This window comes from Eurosta solidaginis, chromosome X (genome assembly GCF_040869045.1).
Source record: "Eurosta solidaginis isolate ZX-2024a chromosome X, ASM4086904v1, whole genome shotgun sequence".
NCBI lineage: Eukaryota > Metazoa > Arthropoda > Insecta > Diptera > Tephritidae > Eurosta > Eurosta solidaginis.
The window spans coordinates 16,256,208-16,272,511 of NC_090324.1; the positions used below are offsets into that span (position 1 = coordinate 16,256,208).

A 16,304-nucleotide genomic window follows, 5' to 3' on the forward strand; every position below is an offset into this window, starting at 1 on the left:
CAATGTGGAGAACTGGAGGAGTTTAATGAACTCCTAACGAGGACGCTATGGCTGCGTATAAAAAAGCTTGCCCTCTAAGAAGATTCAGAGGAAAAGCAAAGCCGCCATGGTGGAGCAATGAGCTGAGTCTTCTAAGAAGACAGGTAAAATAAATGTTTAACCTAGCTCGCGGAAAGCGAAGCGTGTCGGGACAAGTACAGGAATCTACAAGCGTGAAATTTCCAGGGCGAAGAGAATCTCATGGAAAAGTTTCTGTACGGGCATAGAGTGCTCCAGCGAAACAGCACGGTTGAGAAAAGCCCTAGCAAGGGGAAATATATTCCAGGGACTAATTAAGAAAGAGAACGGGGAATAGCCACGTAATGGTGAGGAATCCCTTGAGGTGCTTCTCGATACACATTTCCCATCCGGAGATGGTTTAGAAGAGCCAGCAGACAGTGCTCACACTTCGATCACGGAGCGGGTAGTGCCGGGCTTGGTGACCGATACCAAGATCGAATGGGCAGTGAAGATATTTTCTAAGTTTAAATCGCCGGGCCCAGATGGTATATTCCCGGCCATGCTACAAGTTTCAAGTAGGGCGGTCGTGAAATGGCTTAAAATAAAATTCGATGGGCGCATAAGACTGAATCATGTACCGCACTCTTGGAGAACTGCTCGTTTAGCTTTCCTACCAAAGGCGGGAAGATCGTTCACGTGTATCCCAAAGATTATAGACCCATTACCTTCACATCATTTCTGCTCAAAACCTTTGAGAGGCTGATAAATGTGTACATAAAGTCCAACGTGGACGAAAAGCTGCTCAACAGAACATGCGTACACCAAAGGCAAGTCGGTAGACACCGCATTGCATAGGGTGGAAATAAGCGTAGAGAAATCCCTGGAATATAAGGAATATGCTCTAGGAGTCTTTTTAGACATTGCCGGGGCTTTCAATAATGTTTCTAAATGGGCGATAATGGATGGTCATAATTAAATTAAAGTACATCCAGCCCTAACCAGATGGATCGGCTGCATGTTAAATTGCAGGAAGATTACATCAAAATGGGGATTGTACGAGGCCACGAAATCAGTGGACAGGGGAACGCAGTATGGAGGGGTGCTATCAACTCATCTGTGGACGCTGGTCATCAACCAACTGCTCAGGCGATTTGATGAGGGACACGTAAAACTTACGGCTTACGCGGATGACGGTGCAATTGTCATAAGTGGAAAGTGCCATCCAACGGTTAGCTCTTTGATGGATCTGGCTCTTCGGATATTCAAACTTGGGCATCAAATGTCGGGTTGAAAGTCAACGCAGATAAGATGGATATGATCTTGTTTACAAAGAGGTACATGGTCCCAAATTGAATCAGGCCCAAGTTAGGAAAGGTGACCCTACAGGAGAAACCTTGCAAAAAGTATCTAGGATTCATCCTAGACAGTAAGCTGTCATGGAAGCTCAACGTGGAAGAAAGGGTGAAGAAGGCTTCAACGGCACTCTATGCATGTAAAAGAATGCTGGGGTGTACGTGGAGCTTATCGCACTCTCTTTGTCATTGGGTTTTTACAGCGATTGTTAGCCCTATCCTATACTATGGAGTTCTTGTTTGGTGGAAAGCCACACAAAAAGCAACCTACCTCAAAAAATTAGAGGGGGTATGCAGACTATCAATGCTTAGCATTACGGGAGCCCTGAAAACAACCCCGACAGCTGCACTGTATGCCATTCTGCACATTTCACCTGTAGACCTGGTAGCAAAGAACATAGCGTTAACAACTGCAACCAGGCTCGGTGCCTGGGGGCAGCTTGAGCGCCGACCATACGGCCATAGTAGTATAGCGTCATCAATCACAAGACGAACAGACTACCTGATTCCATATCTGCGCTTCGAGGGCGATCTTAAGGCCACAATAGAGGTGCGCGGTTGGCGCAAAGGTGCTCAAATGGCGGACGAGGCGATACATGTGTACACATATGGTTCCAAAGTAGTGGAAGGAATAGGGTCTACGGTATACTGCGCTGATCTGGAAATAACAGATCCTACAGGGTGCCGGGTTACTGTAGCGTTTTCCAAGCGGAAATAGCAGCCGTAACCAAAGCAGTAGAAACCCTGGAAGAAAATAGCCCAAGATTCGATCGTGTTAACTTTTATATTGACATTCAAGCTAGAAATAAGGCAATAATCTCGCACAGCACAGCATCTAAATGCGTGTTACAGTGTAAACAGTCCCTGGAGAGAATCGGGACAGGGAGAAGCATACATCTATAGATCCTAGATCATATGGGAATAGATGGGAATGAAAAGGCGGATGAACTAGCTAAAAAGGGCGCATCCCTTGAAGCTTGCTCTGTAGATATCCCAATAAGACTGGGCGAAATTAAGCGAAGGCGAGAGGTGCACATGATCGACCAAGCAGGAAAGGCGTGGGTTCAAGCGCGGGGCTGTAAAGTGTCGAAGATTATGTGCAGGTCTTACAACCATAGGCTAATAAAGTTGCTTCTACCATTAAAAAGAGAGGACTGTAGACTCATGACGGGTATTCTGGCTGGACACTGCCCTCTGGCATCACTTGCCTTTAAATTAGGCTTGTTCAGTGATAACAGATGTAGGAAGTGCGGGATGGAGGGGGAAACGATTCAGCACGTTCTGCGCTCTTGCCCTGCGCTTGCTTCAGCTATTAGGAGTGATACAGCTGTCAGATCTAGAAGCAGCAAGTGGCTTAAATACTAGGAAGATTCTAGTATTTGTCAAGAGGACGGAGTTATTTTATCACATAGGTCCTGGTTTTTGATAGGGGTTTTCAGTTTGCTCATTAAAACAAACTTCTGGTAACACTACGGACTTATTCAGTTTAAGTGAGATGCTCATGGACCGGCCAGTTCAAACTAACCTAACCTTGGGTTACTAAAATTGAGAGCTCGAGGAGAATCGCCCATATATCTTTTAAATGCTTTTTGCCCTCTTCCTTTCGAACATCTCATCTGTATCGGACCTGCATAGTCTACACCAACATGTGTGAATGGAATTGACAGTGATACTCGAAATTCTGGAAGATTTCCCATTATTTGTTTGGCTGCTTCCTTGCGGTAACGTATGCAGCGATTACAAGCCCTATTAGCTTTCTTTATTGAATTTTTCAATCCAATAATTCCTTCTAATCATTGATTCCATTAGCTTATTTCCTTCATGCAAAGATGTTTTGTGAAAATTTTCAATAATTAACATTGATAAATGTGATTTATTTAATATTATCGGGTGCCTTTGATCGAATTGCAGTTTTGCATTCACCAACCTACCACCTACGCGAAGGATTCCGTTATTATCTAGGATTGGGTTTAAGCTTACAATGTTACTTTTATTACTAACTTCTTTCCTAATTTCCAAGCTCTGTATTTCTTCTTTAAACTGTAATCTTTACTGATGTGTTATTATTATCTGTCCAGCTTCTTTAAGCTCTGGTTTTATTAAATACGAAGGATATTTTTGTCCTCGTATTTGTTTTATGAATCGCAATATGTAAGCTTCAACCCTTATTAATTTAGTTAAACTAGAATACTTTACTATTACCTCATCCAAGAAATGTGATTCTATTGATATTGACACACAAAATGCATCGAATTTAAATATATTCTGTATTGGCCATTGACTTTCTTCTTTTTGTAACCATTTGGGCCCTTTCCACCATAGTTCGTGCTCCACAAGTTTGTTCGCCAATACTCCTCTGGATGCTACATCAGCCGGATGGTCCTTGGTTCAAACGTGTTGCCATATCGCCGTGGGAGCATATAGTTTGAATTGTTCTACTCTCGTTTTAATGAATTTGTCTTTATTTCAAGGCGAAATAAACGTCAATTGCGTTGAAGGCATTTATATGAAAAACTTCACTGTGGCTTGGCATAGGGTAATCAACAATTGAATACAACAATGCACTAACAATACACGGAAAACACTTTTAAGGGATAGTAGCTTTTTCTCTCCGACATATATGAAGCGGGTGTCTAAGTTAAAAGAATATTGTTACGAATATTAGCAAAACTAAGGGGTGCTGCTATCTCTAGGCCGATGCTAAGCAGTGACGTGAATTCACAACAATAATTCAATCATTATGTATCTACATAAATGAAACAATAATTGCGTCTACACATATGTACCATGTACGTATACGAGCAGCGGAGAGTCAATGCACAAACACATGCATATATCTGAGATGCTCCTGAAAGTATGCAATGAGAGAAGCTATAAAATCGTGCAATTGTAGTTACAGCTGAGAAGTTTGAGAGCTGATGGTGAACTAGTAGATTCTGGAAGCGCCTAGAAAATGCGAACGTTGAAATCAGAGAGTATAAAAGGCAGAAAATGTAGAGGCGCTGGAATTCAGTTTGATTTGAGCTATCGAGCAGTTTTGATTAAGCACGCAATCTGTCGGGCTATAGAAGAGTTTCATTTGAGCTATCAATCAGTTTGGTTGTTAAGCTAGCTAGTTGCAAAGTATAAGTGTTATTGTGAAGTACTTTAATAAAGGCCATTTTTCCATTGTTCAATATTGGAGTTATTTATTCAACATACATTTATATTACATGCAGTGTATTTATTTACACTAACTAAAAAAGCAATGATACAATGAAGAAGATTCTGGGTTCACGCCCAAGGCAAAACAAAATCAAAAATTTAACAAGTAAGGAAGGCTAAGTTCTGGTGTAACCGAACATTACATACTCAGTTGAGAGCTATGGAGACAAAATAAGGAAAATCACCATGTAGGAAAATGAACCTAGGGTAACCGTGGGATGTGGTTGTATGACATGTGTATCAAATGGAAGGTATTAAAGAGTATTTTAAGAGAGAGTAGGCCATAGTTCTATGGATGGACGCCATTTAGGGATATCGCCATAAAGGTGGACCAGGGCTGACTCTAGAATGTGTTTGTACGATATGGGTATCAAATGAAAGGTGGTAATGAGTATTTTAAAAGGGAATGGGCTTTAGTTCTATAGGTGAACGCCTTTTCGAGAAATCGCCATAAAGGTGGACCAGGGGTGACTCTAGAATATGTTTGTACGATATGGGTATCAAATGAAAGCTGTTAATGAGTATTTTGAAAAGGAGTGATCCTTAGTTCCATAGGTGGACGCCGTTTCGAGATATCGCCATAAAGGTGGACCAGGGGTGTCTCTAGAATGTGTTTGTACGATATGGGAATCAAATGAAAGGTGTTACTGAGCATTTTTAGAGGGAGTGGGAATTAGGTCTATAGGTGGACGCCTTTTCGAGATATCGCCATTAGGGTGGGCCAGGGGTGACTCTAGAATGTGTTTGTACGATATGGGTATCAAACGAAAGGTGTTACTGAGCATTTTAAGAGGGAGTGGCATGAGGTCTATAGGTGGACGCCTTTTCGAGATATCGTCATTAGGGTGGGCCAGGGGTGACTCTAGAATGTGTTTGTACGATATGGGTATCAAACGAAAGGTGTTACTGAGCATTTTACGAGGGAGTAGGCATTAGGTCTATAGGTGGACACCTTTTCGAGATATCGCCATTAGGGTGGGTCAGGGGTGACTCTAGAATGTTTGTACGATATGGGTATCAAATGAAAGGTGTTGCTGAGCATTTTAAGAGGGAGTGGGCATTAGGTATATAGGTGGACGCCTTTTCGAGATATCGCCATTAGGGTGGGCCAGGGTGACTCTAGAATGTGTTTGTACGATATGGGTAACAAATGAAAGGTTGTAATGAGTATTTTAAAAGGGAGTAATCCTTAGTTCTATAGGTGGACGCCTTTTCGAGATATCGCCATAAAGGTGGACCAAGGGTGACTCTAGAATGTTTGTACGATATGGGTATCAAGCGAAAGGTGTTACTGAGCATTTTAAGAGGGATTGGGCATTAGGTATATAGGTGGACGCCTTTTCGAGATATCGCCATTAGGGTGGGCCAGGGGTGACTCTAGAATGTTTGTACGATATGGGTATCAAACGAAAGGTGTTACTGAGCATTTTAGGAGGGAGTGGGCATTAGGTCTATGGGTGGACACCTTTTCGAGATATCGCCATTAGGGTGGGCCAGGGGTGACTCTAGAATGTTTGTACGATATGGGTATCAAACGAAAGGTGTTACTGAGCATTTTAAGAGGGAGTGGACATTAGGTCTATAGGTGGACGCCTTTTCGAGATTTCGCCATTAGGGTGGGCCAGGGGTGACTCTAGAATGTTTGTACGATATGGGTATCAAACAAAAGGTGTTACTGATCATTTTAAGAGGGAGTGAGCATTAGGTCTATAGGTGGACGCCTTTTCGAGATATCGCCATTAGGGTGGGCCAGGGGTGACTCTAGAATGTGTTTGTACGATATGGATATCAAATTAAAGGTATTAATGAGCGTTTTAAAAGCGAGTGGCCCTTAGATGTATATGTGAAGGCGTTCTCGCGATATCGACCAAAATGTGGACCAGGTGATCCAGAAAATCATCTGTCGGGTACTGCTAATTTATTTATATATGCAATACCACTAACAGTATTCCTGCCAAGATTCCAAGGGCTGTTGATTTCGCCTTGTAGAACTTTTTCATTTTCTTCTACTTAATATGGTAGGTGTCACACCCATTTTACAAAGTTTTTTTCCAAAGTTATATTTTGCGTCAATAAACCAATCCAGTTACAATGTTTCATCCCTCTTTTCGTATTTGGTATAGAATTATGGCATTTTTTTCATTTTTCGTAATTTTCGATATCGATAAAGTGGGCGTGGTTATGGTCGGATTTCGGCCATTTTTTATACCAAGATAAAGTGAGTTCAGATAAGTAGGTGGCCTAAGTTTAGTAAAGGTATATTTTTGCTCAAGTTATTGTGTTAACGGCCGAGCGGAAGGACAGACGGGGGACTGTGTATAAAAACTGGGCGTGGCTTCCACCGATTTCGCCCTTTTTCACAGAGAACAGTTACCGTCATAGAATCTATGCCCCTACCAAATTTGAGAAGGATTGGTAAATTTTTGTTCGACTTATGGCATTAAAAGTATTCTAGACAAACTAAATGAAAATGGGCGGAGCCACGCCCATTTTGAAATTTTATTTTATTTTTGTATTTTGTTGCATCATATCATTACTGGAGTTTAATTTTGACTTAATTTACTTATATACAGTAAAGATATTAAATTTTTTGTTAAAATTTGAATTAAAAAAATTTTTTTTTAAAAAGTGGGCGTGTTCTTCATCCAATTTTGCTAATTTTTATTTAGCACATATATAGTAATAGTAGTAACGTTCCTGCAAAATTTCACCATGATATCTTCAACGACTGCCGAATTACAGCTTGCAAAACTTTTAAATTACCTTCTTGTAAAAGTGGGCGGTGCCACGCCCATTGTCCAAAATCTTACTAATTTTCTATTCTGCGTCATAACCTCAACCCATCTACGATCTCTTCCATTTCCTCCTCCTCATCTGCTACCTGGTGAGCCCATGATCGTCTTCGGTGATGTTTATCGATAGCGCCTCGTCGGCGCTTGCGTCGTCGTCGCGCTCTTCACAAAAGATCGGGCGTGGCCGCGCTTGCTCTTCCTCCATATGTAGCGTAGTGTGGTGAGGTTCCTGGCAGCGGTGGCAACGGTCGCTGCTAGGGCATATCTCCAACCGATGGAAAGGCGATAGACAGTTGGGGCAGTGCCGGTGTATTAGGACGGCCCGGAGGCGTTCTTCTGCCGACATTTCCCTGTACAGCGGGCATAGTCGTATGCCGTAATTCTTCTGATACAAGCGGCAGGAGACGGTGAAGGAGTCAACAAATTGTTCCGTCTTGTTGCGTTTGACCGAGAAGCCCGTCATTCTGGAACGGGAATTTTTTATTATTTGTTTTGCACTCCAAGTGGTTGGGTGGCGTATGAGTGGAGACTAGGAGCTTAATTAGCTGAGATTGTGGTTGGCGTACTCGGGATAAAGCGTTTATGTGGAATGAATAATCTTGTTAAGTTATTCTGCCGACATAATGATATGTTTGTAGTGGTTGAAACCATTGTTATATTTAATAAAATTTTTATTTAGATACGCCTACAAGTATATTTTGCTTTGACAAATATTTCCAACAGAATGAAAACTTTGATGTTCTAAACAACCAAAATAGTGAATATACAAAGCAATAAGGGAAAAAGGACTAAACTGATTTTAGTACCAATGCATTCAATGGAACTGGTGCTTTAGTATTTTATTTTATTTTAAATTGTTCGGCTTTTGTCGGTCGATGTCACTGAATCAGGTGCTACATAATTTGTGGTGTATTTTAGTTTTGCCACAAGTGGCCTGCCACCAAACGGTTCGCAACTTGGCTGAAAGGGTATAAAAAAATTGCTTGTGCAGCTGCGTTTTCACCGTTCCACATTATTTTCGACGTGTATTGCCGATAATGTTGAAATACGTAGAATTAAGTATTTCAAATCTCGACCAAATGAATGCTTGATAAGAGATAGGTATGACGCGACATGCGACATGTAGTGTGCGAAATGGTTAGCGCATGAGCGCTAACGTCTGTAAGCAATGATTGACTGCTAACTGTCAGAAGTGAAGTGTAGAAATTTTGACATTTGCTACACTTTTCACTTCCTGAATGGAAAAAAAATTATTGATATAAAACACGCGGTGGTGAGTACCTATATAGTATACTGATAGATTTTATCGTTTTTTTTAGTCATGACTTTCCCCTTTTTATTTCCAGGGTACGCAAAACGTTAAAGGCTTAAACCGCGAACACTTGGTGACGGAAATCATTTAAAAACGACATTTTTTATGGCGAAAATCCATATTTAGTGTTCAACCTTGTGGATTTGGCACACATGAACTATAGTTCTATATGTGCAACAGGCAGAAGACAATTGCCGTCCACAAGCCCTGTCGCATTACCATTATAACTATGCCGCTGATGATGTAAAAATAGAAGATGTGGATGCAAATTACAATGCCATGTATGAGGCGAATCAACCAGTTTTAACGTGGGAAAGCGCACGTGAAACCTGCATATTACAATCAACACTGCAAATTTCCTTGTGTATAAGCGTTTTGCTTGCTTGGAGCTTAATTAGCCATGTAGGAATAGCAATATGTTCGCGATTGGCAACAAAAGGCGACTGGCGAATCCACATAATCGCTATTCTAACAGGCTGTGGTGTGCTTGTCATGACAGTGGGGAAGAAATCATACATGGTTGGAGGTATTACTGTTGTTTCTTTCATAATTTTACATTTACGCCCCGATTCTAGTGGGGTAACAACATTCTTCACCACAGTAACGAAATCATGTGGCAACTTTTACACCCTTTTGGCATTCCACCCTCGAAAGTAGCCGGATAATTTTTTACCCACAAAATTAGGTGGTTACATCGAAATAACCACACAACAGCTGTTGTTTAGAAAATGGCAAAACTGAAAAATAAAGAATTGTAAGCACAAAAAAGTAAAGATAATAGTAGGAAAGTGTTGCTTCTTGCTATACATATTTGTTTACATTTTGTACTTTCACAAAATAAATTACAATATACCTATGTAGAAACTTATTATGCATAATAAGCATACACACATCGTCCCGTTTATTTGTTAACCTCGTATCTACAAGTGAAACATTTTCGGTAAAGCGAACACGGTTGCCACACCATGTTTTCATTTGGGACCAAAATTCATCAAAAAAAAGGACCAAATTTTTGTTTTATTTTATTAGTATAAAATACAAAATTTTAGGATGTTTCCATATAAAATATTACTAAACATAGTGAAGACTTTCCTTTAATTCAATCTGAACAAACAAATATATGTGCATGCAACCAAAAATGGCTCTATATTTTGACATAGGCTAAGTCTATGTCTTTCACCAACAACGTTGTGAACCTAGTTTTGGTCACAAAGCTCTTGGTTCTAGCATTATGTTGTTCATTGCAATGAAATAAAATGTATATTGCAGTTAGGTTTTAGCATTGTGAATTCATACAAGTGGCGAATGTTTGATAAAAACGTTCACAATAGTAAACAGCCTCTATCACCTGTTCAATCGCTGTTCGATTACTTAAATCATTTGTTCAATAGTGTTTTTCAAATATTTTTGGAGACGACACTGCATTATTTAAATAAAATAAATGTAAATCGCGATAACCTCCGAAGAGATCTAAGGCCGAGCTTCTCTTCCAATTTGCGTCGTGCTCCTCTTGATTTTTCCCTACAAATTGGCTGGACGGGACCTACATGTTTTATGCCGACTCCGAACGGCATCTGCAAGGCAGATGAGTTTTCACTGAGAGCTTTTCATGGCAGAAATACAATCGGAGCGCTTGCCAGACACTGCCGAGGGGCGACCCCGCTTAGAAAAATTGTCGTCTAATTGAAAAATCTTATTTCTAAAATTTTGATGTTGCTTTGCCCGGGAGTTGAACCCAGGGCATACGGTGTGATAGGCGGAGCACGCTACCATCACACCACGGTGGCCGCCTGCATTATTTACATATTTTAAAATGTTCGCTTAACTGGCTGCTCACATTTAATCTATTAACTAGTTTTAAGAAATGAATAATAATATGTAGTCTGATTTTCCGTAGACACATTTAAAAGAAAAGCTGATTTGTAACACAAATGGGCAACTCATGGCACTTCAAATTAATAATCGTGAGTAAAAAACAAACCTTTCCTCCATTCTCTGGCCATTGGCGACAGTCGTTCTCAGCTGTTATTTGACAGGTAGGTATGGCAATGGAGGAATAGAAAGATTTTTCACTTGAATGAATTCACAATGGGTTTTAGTAAGAAAATGTTCAAAATTTGCGTTCTGGTGTTGCCGAACTATGTATGTGGAAAACTCAGTAAATCATAAATGAAACTAAGCGATTTTGGTAGTGCTATTTTTATAGAAGCTTACTTTTTCCCTTAATGTTTAAAATTCATATCAGAGCCTAGATTCAGTAAGTGTGAGTTTTGATCCCAAGAACCCCTGAGCTAGCACCTACTGAAATATTTTTATACAAAACATTTCTTCCGAAATCAAATCTTGTTTGCATTTGCTTCCTTCTGTCTTCGAGTTTAAATATTTCTTGTGCCAAGATATTTAGTTTTCAATTACCTTGCGTGGCTTAACACCACAATAGTCCTGGAACTCCTTGAACTCATTGAGCTGGATGAGAAAGATTTAAATATCAAAGTACCAAACGAGAAGTAATGCATAAAATTTCTTTGTATAAGTTTTGAAAGTGTTAGGCTCACGGCAGAGTGCTCGCTATAAGCTATGCTAGGCGATTTTTATTTTCATATATTTTACATAGTGTTGTATAACCCATCGAAATATCTAGCCGTTATTAATATTATTATACACCAATAGTTTTTTTGATTAGTCGGTTATTTCATCAACAATTAACGACAATGTGTTTACCAACACTTTTCTTTTTAATGCCTGGCATAAATTATATCCTATGTGAAATGTTATTGTTCTGGTACATTTTATTGACTGAGCAATTTTTTATGGTGAGAGTTCCATTGAAGTAAATTCAAAATTATATGGGGGCTAACGAAAGTGTGCCGAATTTTTGGGCAATATTGTGAAATTTTTCCTGAGTGAAAAAGAAAGAAAAGTACCAATCGTGGCTACTCCCTAAAAAGGACCAAAATTGAAGAAAAGGGACCAGCGGACCAAATGGGGTTGGAAGGGCCCATTTTTGGTCCAAATGGACCAAAGTGGCAACCGTGAAAGCGAAGAAAACTACCTTTTAAATTTCTCCACAGACACTGGTGAGTTTTTCGGTGATGACAGCGTTACCACTTGGGCCAGAATCGGTGATAGAAGAACTGGTAACAGTATAACTGGTAACAATATAACATAATGTTCTGGGTACTATTTTACGGATAACGCTCAGAATCGGGGCGTTAATATATCAATTTGAGGTTTGCAAACGAAACATTAGATTTGTAGTGCTTTTAGTTTTACTAATGCCAATGCACTATGTATAACAAGATTGTTTGACGATACTAATATTAACCTAAAACCTCTACTGCGGCATTTTTACCAAAATACTGAACTCTGATTCCTTACTTATACGCACAGAGTCTGGGTACTCCTGTTAATTCAAATTGTCAATCTTCCCGAAAAATTCCACGTTTCAATTTATTCAAATTGTGGATTGAACATATTAATGTTTTAATCTTCGAACGTTGTTGTCCCACTTTGATCTAACATTTGCAACATATCGGACAATTATTGTGGCTGATCGGTGTGGACATGAGCACTGTGTACAACAGCCTGTGGGCCATGACTTGTGTGATGAGCTGTATGTTGCGCATGAGGATGTTGTGCTTGTTCCGGATTTTGCCAGTCACCCCACATACCAGGTGCATTGGTGTGGGGAGGTGGTGGTGGTATTGATTGTGCGCTGCTGCCTGTGTGGTAACTTAGCTGACGTGCATTACCAGCACTTCACTGTGTATAAATAGGCCCGCTTGGCAAACGTGCTGGACTTGTTTGATTGTATTGATAACCTTCGGATACGGTTTGTTGTTGCTGACATTATGTGTTCCAAGAAGTAGCAGAAGGTGTTGGTGAGCTATTAGCTTTAGAAATTTTTGCATATGTGCAGTATTGGATGAAGGTCCACCTGGCGCTGGTAGGTAACCAGCTAAGGGTGAATGTGTTGTATCATAATTATAGGCGGCTACAGGATTTCGTGCTGAACATAGATGCGCAGCATTATTAGCTTGTTGTGCTGTAAGTATTACACTTTGTGGTGGTATATGTGCACCAATCATACCATGCGTGCTATACATACCATCAGCAGCTGCAGCAGATGGTGCAACATCACGACGTACCTGCGCCGTTTAATCTACACCAGGTGCGACATAAATATGTTCAGCTGTTGTTTGATAGGCTGCTCATGTGCTGCATTGGATGAGTGTAGGGCCTTGGATGAGCTGTTTGTGCATACGATATATCCGACTATTGGAATGCATTGGCATGCCTACGAATCCAAATGTATTCACCACTTTTGCCACGCGCCCGGTACATCAAAGAGAAGTTTCCTTTTTGTTTCAGCACTTGATCAAAACTATCCTTAACATTCATCTGATCTTCTGCATGGCAAAAGTCGTAACAAATTTTGCCAAGTAAATTTGTTAGCGTAAAACCTAATACATTCATAACGCGCTGCTCAAAAAATGTAAATTTGCCATCCATTGCATGACGTGTAATAAATTCAGATTGATTATTTGAGGTTGTCATGTCATTTGATGCTGTTGATGTTACCTGTGAGCGGCCAATCGCCACAAGGCAACAATGCGATGAAGGCATACCATCATCTACTGGACGCTCCATATGTACGCCAGGAAACATATCAGCTGGGGCCAGTTTTTCTGTAACCATTACAATGTACTACCGCATAATTGGTACCATCGCGTGATGGTTGGTATGTACCATCACTGCTCGTATTTCCAGTGCCAAGCAATGCTTTCATATGCGCCACAGCCATGCGTAGTATGGTCAATTTGTCAGGTTTGCGTGCTAGGGCGCTGCATGTTGGCACCATACCTGATAGCTAAGTAATATATGCCGTAATTTTGTTACGACGACGTCTTTCGATTTCGCCGTGATTCCCGACTCGCGAAGCGTCCTTGATCCTACATGTTTGCATCGGCCATGATTTGAATATTTAGCGAGTCTACGGTGAAGTTGCTAGCTTTTGTATATGGGTGAAAATCTTTATTTAGGTCAAATGCTACTACGCTGGATTGTGGCAAACGGTCTTTGTATCACTGAATTGGTGCTATAAACACTTTGCGGTATATTCTTGGTCTCAAGTAAAGCATACAGACGGTGAAGCGACCATTAATTTACCTCCACATGCTATTCACTTTCGTATTAAATTAAATTCATCCCCGCTTTGTTAAGTTACATGAAAATATCGGCAAATTTCTATGTACAAAATGTTAGTGCAAACTTGACTGTGCAACGGTAGGTATCTATAGTTAACGCGAATATAGAACAAAAGGTGCAGTGTACCCTACCTGACTACATCACTGTAACAATTAAGACCCCACTTCGCACCAATGACGCTATATTGGGGGTGTTGACTGGTCTTTTTTACACGAGCACCCATGAGGCCGATTTGGTGGGGGCAGGTGCTGGTCCGGACACTCCTCTGACTCTTCCATTTCATGTAAATGTATTTATGAATGATATGTATACATAAAGGGAAAAACAAAACGTATGTGTTTGGTTGACTTCCTTTTGTCACCCCAAGACTATAATAACTTGTTTTTAATTAGGCCGCATCACGAGTCCCTGGTGTCCAAAACCTATACTTGATTTAGTTTGAGTTTTTCCTTGTATTTCTAATATTTTCTCCTAAAACTTGCTTGTGATTGGATCATCACTTGCAATAGTTTCCATTAATCATTTCTTATACCAACCGTAAAGGTTTCCTTTTGCCCGCTGGGTAATTTTGTCTTTTTTGAAATAAATAATTAAAATAAAAAATGATTGGAAACTTTTTGTGCTCCACGCACGTGTGTGGAGAAAAAACCTTTGTGCACTAAGCTACCATTAAATTTTAGGGAAAAACTTTTTTTTGTCAGCCATGAAGGTCTTAGAGGAGCATGTTGAAGGCATGCCATTACCACGAGTAAAATTTTTGGAACGTGTTGGTTTGGCCCCCATTGTTTTGTGTGTATGTGACTCCGCCAAATAGGAGGTATGCGAATGGCTCCGCCAAACATAGGAGTCTACATTTCATTCATGCCAAAGCATAGGCTCCGTGAAACTAAGGAGCGGTTGTGTATGTGACTCCGCCACCATAGAAGGTGTGCGAATGGCTCCGCCAAACATAGGAGCGTGCATTTCTCTCATACCAAAGCGAAAGCATGGGCGCATGAAAGCAAGTCTTGCGCTTAGGTGAATTAGTTAAGTTATATATAGGTATGGCCTGATCCACGCGTTCCCAATTGAGCTCCTATTCACTTGGTCTCTCAAAGCGCCTCAAGCGCACTTCCGTATTTTGACTGCATGGGCGTTAAATTGTTGGTCATAGGAGGTTTGGTTTTTAATATTAAGGGTCGTCAACAGTGATGAGTGTACGTTCGTGTAATTTGTAATGCCAAAAACGAAGTCTAAAAAACGAGTTAGGCTAAAAAAAACGAGTTCAGAAATTATCCATACACATCCTTAACCGGCGAGATGGGTGTCTGTATGTGTTTGGTTGACTTCCTTTTGTCACCCCAAGACTATAATAAATTGTTGTTAATTAGGTCGCATCACGAGTCTCTGGTGTCCAAAACCTATACTTGATTTAGTTTGAGTTTTTCCTTGTATTTCTAATATTTTCTCCTAAAACTTGCTTGTGATTGGATCATCACTTGCAATAGTTTCCATTAATCATTTCTTATACCAACCGTAAAGGTTTCCTTTTGCCCGCTGGGTAATTTTGTCTTTTTTGAAATAAAAAATTAAAATAAAAAATGATTGGAAACTTTTTGTGCTCCACGCACGTGTGTGGAGAAAAAACCTTTGTGCACTAAGCTCCGCCAAACATAGGAGCGTGCATTTCTCTCATACCAAAGCGAAAGCAAGTCTTGCGCTGAGGTGAATTTGTTAAGTTATATATAGGTATGGCCTGATCCACGCGTTCCCAATTGAGCTCCTATTCACTTTTATAATTAAACATTATATTATGTGTTTGCAGACAGGAAATTCTCCTGTTGTATATATATATATATATATATATATATATATATATATATATATATTCATGGCTGATAAGAAAATTTTTTTAAACCTAGAATTTTATTTTAAAGGGCTCAAATTAACAGTTCTGTTTATTGAGCTGCTCTGGATTACGCAAGGTTGAAATGTTTCATATAATTTTGTTTCTTGACAATTTTTTTGCTCCGAGTTGCTCTAGTTTTTGTTTCATGAGTTTGCTCAAAGTTGAACTAGAGAAATCGATTTCACAAATTTCTGCCCCAGCTTTTTGTTAGAGGAAAGAGAAATTGTTAGTTGTCAAAATGAACTTGGAATTGCTGAGTTAATAACAGAAATAGTTCATTGAAAATGTTAAGCACATATATATTTTATAAAGGTAGACATTTTCCGAGTACCTCGTTTTTGTAATCTAGTACAAATGTTAGCCAAATCATTGCATTGCAATTGGTCAACCGCATCGTTGTTTAGAAATTTGTTCCTAAAGAGTGTTGCATGAAGTGTTTGCTGGTTTTGGATAATTGGTCATAGGGTAATAAGAATTGTAGATAAGATTAAGATCCCTAATTCGGTGTCACACCCTGACTAGAAAGGAAGTGGACTTAGGGAGAATGC

At 40.0% G+C, this 16,304-nt stretch overlaps 1 long non-coding RNA gene and 1 pseudogene across 1 annotated transcript in view; both read right to left on the bottom strand.

Annotated features, from left to right (window-relative positions):
* Positions 1 to 16,304, bottom strand: part of LOC137235494 (uncharacterized) — a 236,341-nt gene that overhangs the window by 12,118 nt on the left and 207,919 nt on the right. The window lies entirely within an intron of this gene.
* LOC137234361 (aryl hydrocarbon receptor nuclear translocator homolog) lies at positions 12,111 to 13,521 on the bottom strand (annotated as a pseudogene).